The 12014-nt window shown below is 35.8% G+C and overlaps 1 protein-coding gene across 1 annotated transcript in view; it reads left to right on the forward strand.

Moving 5' to 3' along the window:
- Positions 1 to 12014, forward strand: part of LOC109506064 (pentatricopeptide repeat-containing protein At4g20770) — a 34299-nt gene that overhangs the window by 2482 nt on the left and 19803 nt on the right.

The following is a 12014-nucleotide window of genomic DNA, read 5'->3' on the forward strand; positions in this document are numbered from 1 at the left end:
CTTCTTCTACTCTGCCTTCAGTTCTGTCTTCAGCTCTTTCCTCAGCTCTCTCCTCAGCTCTTTCTTCAAGAGCCCTTGATCCAACCACAACAGTCTTTTGTAATTCCCATTCGGTGCAGGCTGTGTTGGTTGAAAGTGTCCACATGTGAGAGCTTGGTAGGTGTCTCCCTCACAGTAACTCCAAACCTCCTAAATACTTCTAGTAAGGGCCATACCATAAGGCAAGTGTGCCTTGGATCTGTTCAAAGTTTCTCTCATGGCCTCTATCATAAGTGCAGGGAGGTTTAGGGGGGTCTGAGTGATGATATGAAACATGACACATACATCTCTGCCAGACAGTAAGTCATGTCTACCACTCCTAGGAAAAAAGAGTTTTGTTACAATCTGATGCAGGACCCTCATCTCAATGGATAATAGCTTTGCTTCCAATTTGTTTAAACTTCCTGAAAAAGCTTCTCCTAAGATAATTCTGATCCCTTCTTCTTTAATTGGGAGTTCCATATATGAGTATCCTTCACTAGGCAACTGAAGTATATCTCCCAATATCCTAGAATCCAAGCATATGTCAATCCCCTTGACTGTTGAAGTCACTGACCTGTTTCCATAATGTAGGTTCTGGTAGAACTCTCTAACAATCAACATAGGTGACTTCCTTAAGAGAGCAATAGAGTTCCCATCCTTGATTTTTGATCTTGTAGCAAAAGTAAAGCCTTCTTTCTCAAAGAACCGAAAATCTATATTTTTCCCGGTTTCTACTTTTCTATCAGAAAGAGGATTTACACTGGGGCTTATGGAGGATTGAGAGAGACCTTGAGCAGGTACTGAAACTGGAGTGGGAGCAGTGAAGACTGAGCATGCCTTTTCTTTCGGACAATTCCTCAGGCTCACGGATTGATTTCCTTCTTTGGGGAAAGTTTCATCTTTGGAGCCATATCCAATAAAATAGCAGACAAGAAGACTTGAATTGAAGGAGGAGGGATCACAAGAGAGTAAAGAGGAATTTTAGTGGAGAAAAGAAGTGGATTTTGGAAGTCGGTGAAGTGCTAGGGCACGTTCCAACCGCGCCAAGCAATGCGAGAAAGCACGAGAAAATCTCTTTTCCAAGGAGGCGATTTTTGGTGGAGAGAGGAGGGAGAATTGCCTCGAATAAATCCTTGGTTTGGAGCAAGAAAGAGTTGGAAAGACGGCTTTCGGAAGGAAGACGATGAGAAGATGAGTCGTCTCACAAAACAGGGTTTCCCCGTTTAAAAAAATGAATGCCCGTAATTTGTGGGATTTCAAGTTTGCCATTGAGTCGACTCATGGGGGTCGACTCATGAAGTTCAGAAAATTCAGGAAAAATGCAAATAAATTCCAGAAAAATTCGAAATTTTGGGAGAAGGAATTTTGCTCAATGATAAGTTTTTAGAGTGATAAATCTGAGCTTTTGGGACAGGATGATGTTGAAAATTGAGCTCTAATCAATTCTTTGAAAATTGAGAAATTTTAGGCAAATGGATCTAGAATTCCTAGATTTCTCCTAATTTCACAGAATCTATCCTCACTAAGGGCCTTTGTAAAGATATCGGCTAATTGATTTTCAGTGCAAACATATTCAAGAATTATATTTTTGTTTTGAACATGTTCTCTTATAAAATGATGTCTTATTTCAATATGTTTGGATCTTGAGTGTTGTATTGGATTTTTAGATAGATTTATGGCACTTGTATTATCACATCTTATTGGTGTTTCATTAAGTTTGATTCCAAAATCTTCGAGTTGTTGCTTAATCCACAAGATTTGAGCACAACAACTTCCGGCTGCAATGTATTCGGCCTCAGCCGTAGACAGTGCCACCGAATTTTGTTTCTTGCTAAACCATGAGATTAGGTTAACTCCAAGAAATTGGCAAGTTCCACTTGTGCTTTTTCTATCTAATTTACATCCAGCAAAATCAGCATCTGAATATCCTAACAAATTAATTTGTGAGTCCTTAGAGTACCATAACCCTATAGTTTGTGTACCATTTAAGTATCTAAGGATTCTTTTAACAGCATTCAAATGAGATTCCTTAGGATTAGATTGATATCTAGCACATAAGCAAACACTAAACATGATATCAGGCCTACTTGCAGTTAGATATAATAATGAGCCAATCATACCTCTATAGTATTTTAAGTCTACGCTTTTACCTTCATCATCCTTGTCAAGCTTACTTGAGGGACTCATTGGTGTGCCAATTGGTTTGCAGTTCTCCATTCCAAATCTTTTGAGTAGTTCCTTGGTGTACTTGCTTTGGGTGATGGAGATTCCTCTTTTGATTGTTTGATTTGGAGTCCGAGGAAGAAGGTGAGTTCTCCCATCATGCTCATCTCGAACTCTCCCTGCATAAGCTTAGCAAAGTCTTGACAAAGGGATTCATTAGTAGACCCAAAAATTATGTCATCAACATAAATTTGTATAATTAGCATATCATTTTGGTTTCTTTTAATAAATAGGGTTGTATCTACATTGCCTCTTGAGAAACCATTATTTAGTAGAAATTTGCTTAGCCTTTCATACCATGCTCTAGGTGCTTGTTTTAGACCATATAAAGCTTTATTTAATCTAAAGACATGATTGGGAAAAGCATGATTTTCAAATCCAGGGGGTTGTTCTACATATACTTCTTCAGAAATATATCCATTTAAAAATGCACTTTTAACATCCATTTGAAATAGTTTGAATTTCATAAAGCAAGCATAAGCAAGTAGAAGTCTAATGGCTTCTAATCTAGCAACAGGTGCAAAGGTTTCATCAAAATCAATTCCTTCTTCTTGATTATATCCCTTAGCAACCAGTCTTGCTTTATTTCTAATTACATTTCCATGCTCATCTAATTTGTTTCTAAAGACCCATTTTGTGCCAATTATTGAATAATCTTTAGGTCTTGTTACTAAGGTCCAAACATTATTTCTTTCAAATTGATTAAGTTCTTCTTGCATAGCATTAATCCAGTTATGATCATTTTCAGCTTCTTCAAAAGTTTTAGGTTCAAGTTGAGATACAAATGCACAATGATTAAGTACATCTCTAAGTGAAGAACGGTTTTTACCCCATGCATAGGATCACCAATTATTAACTCCTTAGGGTGGTTGTGAACATACCTCCATTCCTTGGGTAAGTCATTTGTACCTTGAGGTTGTTCTTGAATTTCTTCACCTTTCTCATTTTGTTTGTCTTCTTGATCCTTGTCTTCTGGAGTTGCTGAGTCTTTCAGAGTGATCTCCTTCATACCTTCTATTAGTGGATCTGCATCATCAACACCCTCATTCTTCCTTGAAGGAAGATCGTTAGATTCATCAAAGACAACATGTATGGACTCCTCAACTACTAAAGTTCTTTTGTTGAAACTCTAAATGCTTTACTAGTGGAGGAGTAACCTAGAAAGATTGCTTCATCTGATTTTGCATCAAATTTACCAAGTTTTTCTTTGCCATTATTTAATACAAAACATCGGCAACCAAAAATGAAAATATGCAATATTTGGTTTTCTTCCTTTCCAAAGTTCATAGGGGGTTTTCTTTAAAAATTGTCTAATTAAAGCACGATTTAAAATGTAACATGCTGTGTTAATAGCTTCTGCCCAAAAATATCTTGGAAGGTTGCTTTCACAAAGCATGGTACGGGCCATTTCTTCTAAGGTTCTGTTTTTTTTCAACTACCCCATTCTGTTGGGGTGTCCTAGGAGCAGAGAAGTTATGGCCAATTCCATTTTCATCACAAAAATTTTCAAAGTCATGATTTTCAAATTCTGTTCCATGATCACTTCTAATATTTTGAATTGAAAACCCTTTTTCATTAGTGACTTTTCGATGAAATTTAGTGAAAATTTGAAAAGTTTCATTTTTGTGAGCTAAAAAGAAAACCCAAGTAAAACGAGAGAATAATCATCTATTATTACAAATCCATATCGTTTTCCTCCTAGACTAGTGGTTCTTGTTGGTCCAAATAAATCCATATGTAAGAGCTCTAAAGGTCTAGAAGTTGAAACAGTGTTTTTGGATTTAAATGATACTCTAGTTTGTTTACCTAATTGGCATGCATCACAAATTCTATCCTTTTCAAAATTCAGTTTTGGCAAACCGAGAACTAAATCCTTTTTAATTAATTTTGAGAGAGAATGCATGCTAATGTGTGCAAGTCTACGATGCCACAGCCAACTAGTCTCATTTATTTTAGCATTTAAGGAAACTAGGCATTGCATGTCTAATTTAGTTAAATCATTCAAGTCTACCATATAAACATTGCCATGCCTATGTCCTATAAATTTAATGCCATCGTTAATAGGACTCGTCACAATGCAAACAGATGATTCAAAACTTACTTTATACCCTTTATCACAGAATTGACTAATGCTAAGTAAGTTATGCTTTAAACCTTTAACTAATAAAACATTCTCAATGTATTTGGAGGGAGTGATACCAATGTTACCTATCCCGATGATCTTTCCTTTGCCATTATCTCCAAAGGTGACCATCCCTCCATCCTTAGCATCAAGCGTGATGAATTGTGATTCATCACCAGTCATGTGTCTCGAGCATCCGCTGTCAAGATACCATTTCCTGTTTCCTTCTTGGGATGCTAGACACACCTGCAAGCAAAGGTCAAGTTTCTGTCTTAGGTACCCAAGCTTTCTTGGGTCCTTTGGTTAGTCAGAATGGTTCCTTTTGGAACCCATATTTTCTTTGTGTTTGCATATTTGTTAATAAGACATGTGTATGATTTATGTCCTATTCTTCCACATTTAAAACAAGTAATATTTGTAGACTTGTTACTTGAATAATTTACATAAATATCCTTCAGAAATTTTTTTTCTTCAGGGGTTTATAACCAAGTCCAGCCTTATCATATATAGCTTTCTGATTTTCAAGGATCATATTTAGTTTGTTTGAACTTAAGGTGAACTTATCTACTATAGATTTCAGCTTGTTCATTTCATCCTTTAAGTTTTGATTTTCTTGAATCAAGGTGAATTTTTCAATTGAAAGATTTTCAGCTTGTTTCACTAAGGACTGATTTTCCAATTTCAGCTCTTTGTTTTTCTTCCCTAGTTTCTTTAATTCATCAATTGAATCATAGAATGCTTCATGCAATTCTTCAAAAGTAAATTCACTAGTGGATTCAGAAGTTACCTCATTTTCGTGTGCCATCAGGCACAGGTTGGCTTGTTCTGTTGAGGTTTCCTCGTCGGAGCTTGAGTCATCACTCGCACTCCAGGTCGCCATCATTGCCTTCTTTTTGAACTTCTTTGGACCTTTCTTCAATTGTGGACATTCGGATCTGAAATGTCCTGGCTTCTTGCACTCGTAGCATATAGGGGGTTGATCTTTCTCCTTTTCTTTGCTTTGATCCCCTTTTGTGAATTTCTTTCTCATCCCCTGTTTCCTTTTTTTAGAAACTTCTTAAATTTTCGGGTGATGAGAGCCATCTCTTCATCCTGATCTTCATCTTCAGAGTCATCCGTTTCATAATCAGGCGAAGTTGTGGATTTGAGGGCAATGGTTCTTTTCTTTTTGACTTCATCCTCTTGATGTTGCTTCATGCTAAGTTCATGAGTCATCAAGGATCCAAGAAGCTCTTCTAGAGGTAGAGTGTTCAAGTCCTTTGCTTCTTGGATGGCAGTCACCTTGGCTTCCCAAGTTCTTGGCAGTGACCTGAGAATCTTCCTTACAAGTTCACTGTTAGTATAAGATTTGCCAAGACTCTTTAAACCATTGATTATATCAGTAAAACGAGTAAACATAGCAGTTATGGACTCATCATGCTCTATTTTGAACAATTCATATTTATGTACAAGCATGTTTATTTTAGACTCTTTTACTTGATTTGTTCCCTCATGGGTTACTTCTAACCTATTCCATATTTCTTTAGCAGATGCACAAGTAGAAATGCGATTAAATTCACTTGCATCTAGTGCACAATAAAGAACATTCATGGCTTTGGCATTTAATTGTGCCAATTTCTTGTCAACCTCATCCCATTCTTTCTCGGGTTTGGTTGATTCCTCACCATCTATAATCTTGGTGGGTGTGTGAGGACCATTCACTATGATACTCCACATATCATAGTCGAGTGCTTGTATGAAAATCTTCATCCGAGCTTTCCAATAGGTGTAATTAGACCCATTGAAAAGTGGAGGTCGGTTTGTTGATTGCCCCTCGGCTAGAGAAATACCGACATGGGTTGCCATAGATCTTTGGCTCTTTGATTGTTAGATCAAAGAAGGGCTAGAGCACCGGCTCTGATACCACTTGTTGCCCAGCTATGCAACCCAAGAGGGGGGGGTGAATTGGGTTTCTAAAAATTTTAAGCCCAACTGATTACTTATGAAGAACAAAACAAAGACTTTAAATCAATATTAATTACCTAAAGCAGTATTGCAAGGATATAATAAAAAATAAAGATAAAGCGATAAAGCACACCACAAACAAAGGATTTATAGTGGTTCGGTGCTAACCTTGCACCTACATCCACTCTCCAAGATCCTACTTGAATTTCAATCCACTATCCTTTGTATTCAACCCGAATACAAAACGTCGGAAACTCCGACACTAGCTATCCCAAGCTAGATCACTTGTTTCCCGGGTACAAGTAAACCCAAAACACTCCGATTTCAGGTTCGGATCAACCTTTCCTTGTTTTGGAAATCCTCCAAAAACAAGAACAAAAACTCACAAAGAGTTAGAAAATTTTGAGCACAGATTAATACAATAACAGCTCCTTAAATGAGCGAATATAATAATAAAAGCTTTACTCAAATGAAGAACCCCTTTTTCAGATTTTCTCAAAGTGGATGAACGCTTGAATGCTTGAGAAGAGGTTGATTGTTGATTGAAGATCTCTTGAAAGCTTTGAAAGATCTCTAGATCAAGGTTGAACACTAGGCGTGAAGATTCTCTCCTTGAAAGCTCTTGCTTTTCTCTTTCACACTCTCTCTGGTATATTGTGGATCCTCTCTCTTTTTCTTTTTGGATTTTTCGTTGATCTCAGGCTTTTTCTTGCAAATTTCGGATCCTCTCTTCTGTTCTTCTCTCTTTGATCTGCCGATTGATCTTCTTCTATTTCTCTTCAATTTGATCTGCTATTTAAACTGCAATTTCTTTCATCATTTTAAGCATTTTATAGCATTAGAAGCAAGAGAAAATAATTTAGGTAGATAAAGAGCCATTAGAGCAATTTTAGGAAGCATAAATGGCAATTAAAACGGGCAAAAAAATAGCCGTTGCTGACATTTTCCGTCGCAGGGGTCGACTCATGCATCAGGAGTCGACTCATGAGTCGACTTCTGTTGCACAGACCAGAAGGTCTGATTTCTGGATTTTTCGGCTCAAATCAGCAGAGGTCGACTCATGAGTCGACTCATGCCTTGTGGGTCGACTCATGAGTCGACTCACAGGTCGTGCCAAGTCAAAAATCCAGCGTGCCATGGAAATTTTTGCGTGCCAATCAGCTCACAGTGCCATGAGTTGACTCATGAGTCGACTCATGCACTTCAAACCTTCATAACTTCAAAAATATAAGTCCAAATACAATGAAATTTTACCAATAGTTTACAAATCATTTGTTCTATCAAATGATACTATCAAATCAGAATTTTAGTGAAATTATGATTTTGCCCTTGAAGAGCATAAGGACTTTTTCATTTTAAAATTATTTGTATCCCTTCAATCTGCTTTGTAATCATCAAAATCAATCTAGGAGCAACATAAGCTAACTTGATTGAGAATTAAGTTATCGATCAACAGGATTGAAGAGTTGACTATGTCTAGCTAGCACTACACATGAGATTCAGGTTCAATCCCGGGGATGAACTGTTGAGAAATATGTCCCAAAAATCAATCGTCAACCTGTTGACAGTTGAGCAACCTTGTATTGTAATTGATTTATTAATAAATAAAATATATTTTTGATATTTTTATCACAAGTTTTCATCTTTTAATGAACTCTATTGTTGTGATGAAGTTCTTAGGACTATTTAGGTTCGATAAAAAGAAGATTTACCGATTAGTCCTTAAAACTGTTCACGATCAAATGATAGGCTGTTAATAAGGATGACAGCCTCTATCGAGCATAGATCGCTGTAGGTCATATGGGTTGGTTGTCCTCTTAACCAAAGAGTGTGAAGATACTGGTATGGCATACAGATGAGATGTAAGGGTTCATCATTATTGAACGTGACCAACTCCAGAGATTTTGCTGTCGAGAATGTCTCTGATGGGATATAGGTATAAGTGTCTCTTAGACCTGAGATCATCTCAATGACTTGTAAGCAACTCACTGTGCTTTGATACTGAACTAACTGAATTTCTAATTCAGTGACGGAAGACTTCTGGACACAGTCAAGTAGAAGTCAGAGTGTGATCGAGATGGGATTGATCACTCTAAGAGTTGGAGAAGAATGAGTCGCTGTATTTCAATTTAACAAAATCTTAACCAGGATAATCCATCAGATAGATTTGATATTTTATAATACAATGTGGACAACCTAATCAGAGTTGACAGTTGAACTCTGAGGTATCCTATGAGCATTTTGGTCAAAGGGATGAATCATATGGAAACTATATCTACATGGGTTCTAAGGATGTTGTTCTACACATTCGACCTATCCGACCATCAGGTATCATTGCTAGATGATCACTTCGATTGGTACAAAAATTTATTTCTATACTACTGACTTAGGTTTGGACCTATGAGGTCACACACATTAGAGTTTATGATTTGATCGAATGGTTGATCAATGATTAAGAATCGTTCTAGGGTTAAATGATCAATGCAATTGACATTTAACCTAGTGCAAGTGTTGCAGGAGGATCGATTAGCAATTCGATTGCTAATTGACTTAATTTGATTAAGTCAATAGATTGAGATTAAGTTTAATTAAATATGATTTAATTAAATTTTGTTTGGACTTGATTGGATCAAATCCAATTGGTTTATTGGATAAGTCAAGTGCAAGAAAAAACTAGTCCTAGTTCAAATAGGACTTGGGTCAACCTAATTTCTAATTTGATTAAAAAATTAAATCTAATTTAAATCTAATTTAATCTGATTAAATTAGACTCTTAATTGGGTTAAGAATGTAATTAATTGTTGATTTAATTTTGGTTTGATTTGATTTGAGAAACCAAATTTGAATAAGTCATAGATTGAATTCTAGTAAGACTAGGATTCCACCTTACGCCACCTTAGCCCCCCACGCCCACTCTCTCTTATCCCACACCCACTCTCTCTTATTTTATGCGACAAAACCTCTCTCCCAAGTCATCATGCATGCCTAAAACTTTTCTCTTTTTCTTTGTTACATGGAATGTAGTTGTGGATCAAGTAAAAGTAGGAATTAGTTTGGATTCCAAATTCTATGAGATAGAGTTTTAGGAAACCAAAACTCTTTCCTTATGGCATAGATTTTATCCAAATTTTTTTTGATATTTTTATAGATTTTATGGTACGTAATATGCACCCTTTGCTGGTGGTCCATGACAGAAAAAGAAGGAGAGGACGCCCAAGAGTTGGGCACCCCTTATCTTGCCTTGTTTGGATAATCCTTGACTAGGTATTTGACCTAGATAAGGACTCTTCATATCTCTCTATTCAAAATGAATTTCCTCATAAAATTTTCATGGATTGTAAAGAATTAAGAGATCTTTGGGGCAACCAAAAAACAAGGATAAAAGTCTTGGGGCATGGAGATCTAATAGACATAAGACTAGGTGTCTGGGTTAGAGCAAAGAGAAGAAGAAGAGGGTCTTCTTCTAGAGTTGCTGGGTTCATCTCTTTTCTTTCTCCATCTGTAAGTTTTCTGAGAGTGTCTCATCTAAAACTCCTCCTACTTTTTATTTTTAGAAGAGTCCAAATCAAGAAGAAGGAGGTATCTGATCGACCGTCGAAGAAGGATCAGCGCAGTACTAGCATACTGTGCTGATTTTCTGGACCAGGACTTCTGATCGTGATTCGTGGGCTCGTGTGGATGACTCCTAGAGATCGAATGTATGTACGGCTCACAACATCATCCTCAAGCCCGGATCAGCAAAGTTAGAATGTCTAACTTGCAAGGTAATAGATCTGATCTATTATATTTTACATACATTAAATGTAGTATAGAAACATGTTGATATAATCAACATGTAGTTCTTGCTCTTTATATTTTAATTTCTGACTTAATGCCATATAATAATCATGTAATAGGATCTTAGATCTAGGGATTCTCTAATTTTATAAGATAAATTATGATTTATTTTAGTCTTGCACTGTCTGATTTTGTAAAAGTTTCAAGATCTAATCTTGAAACCCTAGATCTAGTTCCTTCAATTGATATCAGAGCCAGGTTGTTTATTACATGATTATTTATACATGCTTAGATTATTTCTTAAATTAGATCTAATTTATAATCTAATTATTAAATCTGAAATTAAAATTTTCAGATCAATCACGAACTGTAGGTTGTCCTACTGTAAGGTTTAACGTGCAAAGATTGTCCTAATTCGTGTAGATCTATCTTTAATCATAAATTTGTTAGACGTGATCTAGATTAAATTCATAATTTATAAGATTTAAAAGGTATTTTATATCTAAATAAAATCTCTTTGTTAATAATTCTCGCGCAAAGAACCATCATATATGATAGCCATTTCGCAAGTACACGAAATCGCTCAAGTAATATAATGATAAATAAGAGATCGTTCCCACGAGGACTGAGTTTAATTATCAAAAATGAATGCTATTTTACTAATATCTAAACGATCGAACTGAATGACAATGAAAATAAATTAACTCTAAAGAACTCAATGAAAGCTGAATCAAAATTCGATTGATAAAGCACTAGGGTATATCTGATTTCACTTGGACCAATTATCAATTCCAGCTATTCCGATTAATATCCAAATTTAATTATTAATGCAAGGATAAATAATCCTAAATTATTTAATAATCTCTCCCGAGTCTTATAAATATACTAATTAAAATCTATAATCTATCTTCCAATAGTAAAATAGATTTCAATTAGTTCAATAAGCACAGTGATTATTTTCAAAATCCCACAGGTCAAATCTTCTGCTCCCGCTCCAATTATTATTCCTATGATGTTTGTTATTAACTCCAATTTATAATCTTCCTTCCCAGTACCAATTATAAATCGAAATCAATCAAGTACCAAAGATAATAATACTTAAAAGCATTAAGTGCAAATAACAAACAATTGCATTAACAAAGAAAATTAATACAAGATTCTGGAATTGAAATTAAATCCAAGCTACATCAGGTACCCTAGCTAGAAATTTAGCTTTTCATCATATCAAAATCAAACTCAAGTTTACTTGAATAAAACTCCAAAATCATCCTAACAATGAGTTCTAGAAAATAAATTCAAAGTAAACAAGAGAAAGAATAAAAACTCTGAAGGAATTGCAGAGCCGAATGAATCCTCTCTTCAAATCTTCCAGATACTCCAAACTCTCCTTGCTTGATTTCTAGCTTTCAAAGATGATTCTCCTCTCCCTTTGCTGTGTTTTAGATCCTTAAATAGGGCTAGGGCTAGGGTTAAGGTGGTATTTTTCCATGATTTTATTCTATATATCATTCTTTTTATTTGGTATAGAATCTCTCCTCCTTTGGATAGGCTTTAAGCAACCACCAGCCATCTACTCCTTATGCTGCCCAAATTTTTGATTTTATTATGATTTCCATAGTAAAAGAAGGAAAGGAGGCATGGTTAATTAGAGGAGAAGAATTTCTTCCTTCCTGGTCCACAAAATCTGCAAAAAAGTAAGTTTCGGCTGCCCAAATCAAGTTTTCCAAGAATTGGTTCCAATTCTTTCTCAGTTTGCTCCTCATGCAGAATTAGTTTGGACTCTGATTTTTTTCATTTAATTTTTCCAAGATAGCTCTTTGCCACCCAAAATTGGTTGCCATATCAGATCTTTGTGCCAAGAAACACTAAGAAGAATCTGGTGTATCGGGTGTTTCTTGTTGTGTCCAACATTGTTACCAACTTCAAC

The sequence above is a fragment of the Elaeis guineensis genome, chromosome 7, assembly GCF_000442705.2.
Source record: "Elaeis guineensis isolate ETL-2024a chromosome 7, EG11, whole genome shotgun sequence".
Lineage (NCBI taxonomy): Eukaryota > Viridiplantae > Streptophyta > Magnoliopsida > Arecales > Arecaceae > Elaeis > Elaeis guineensis.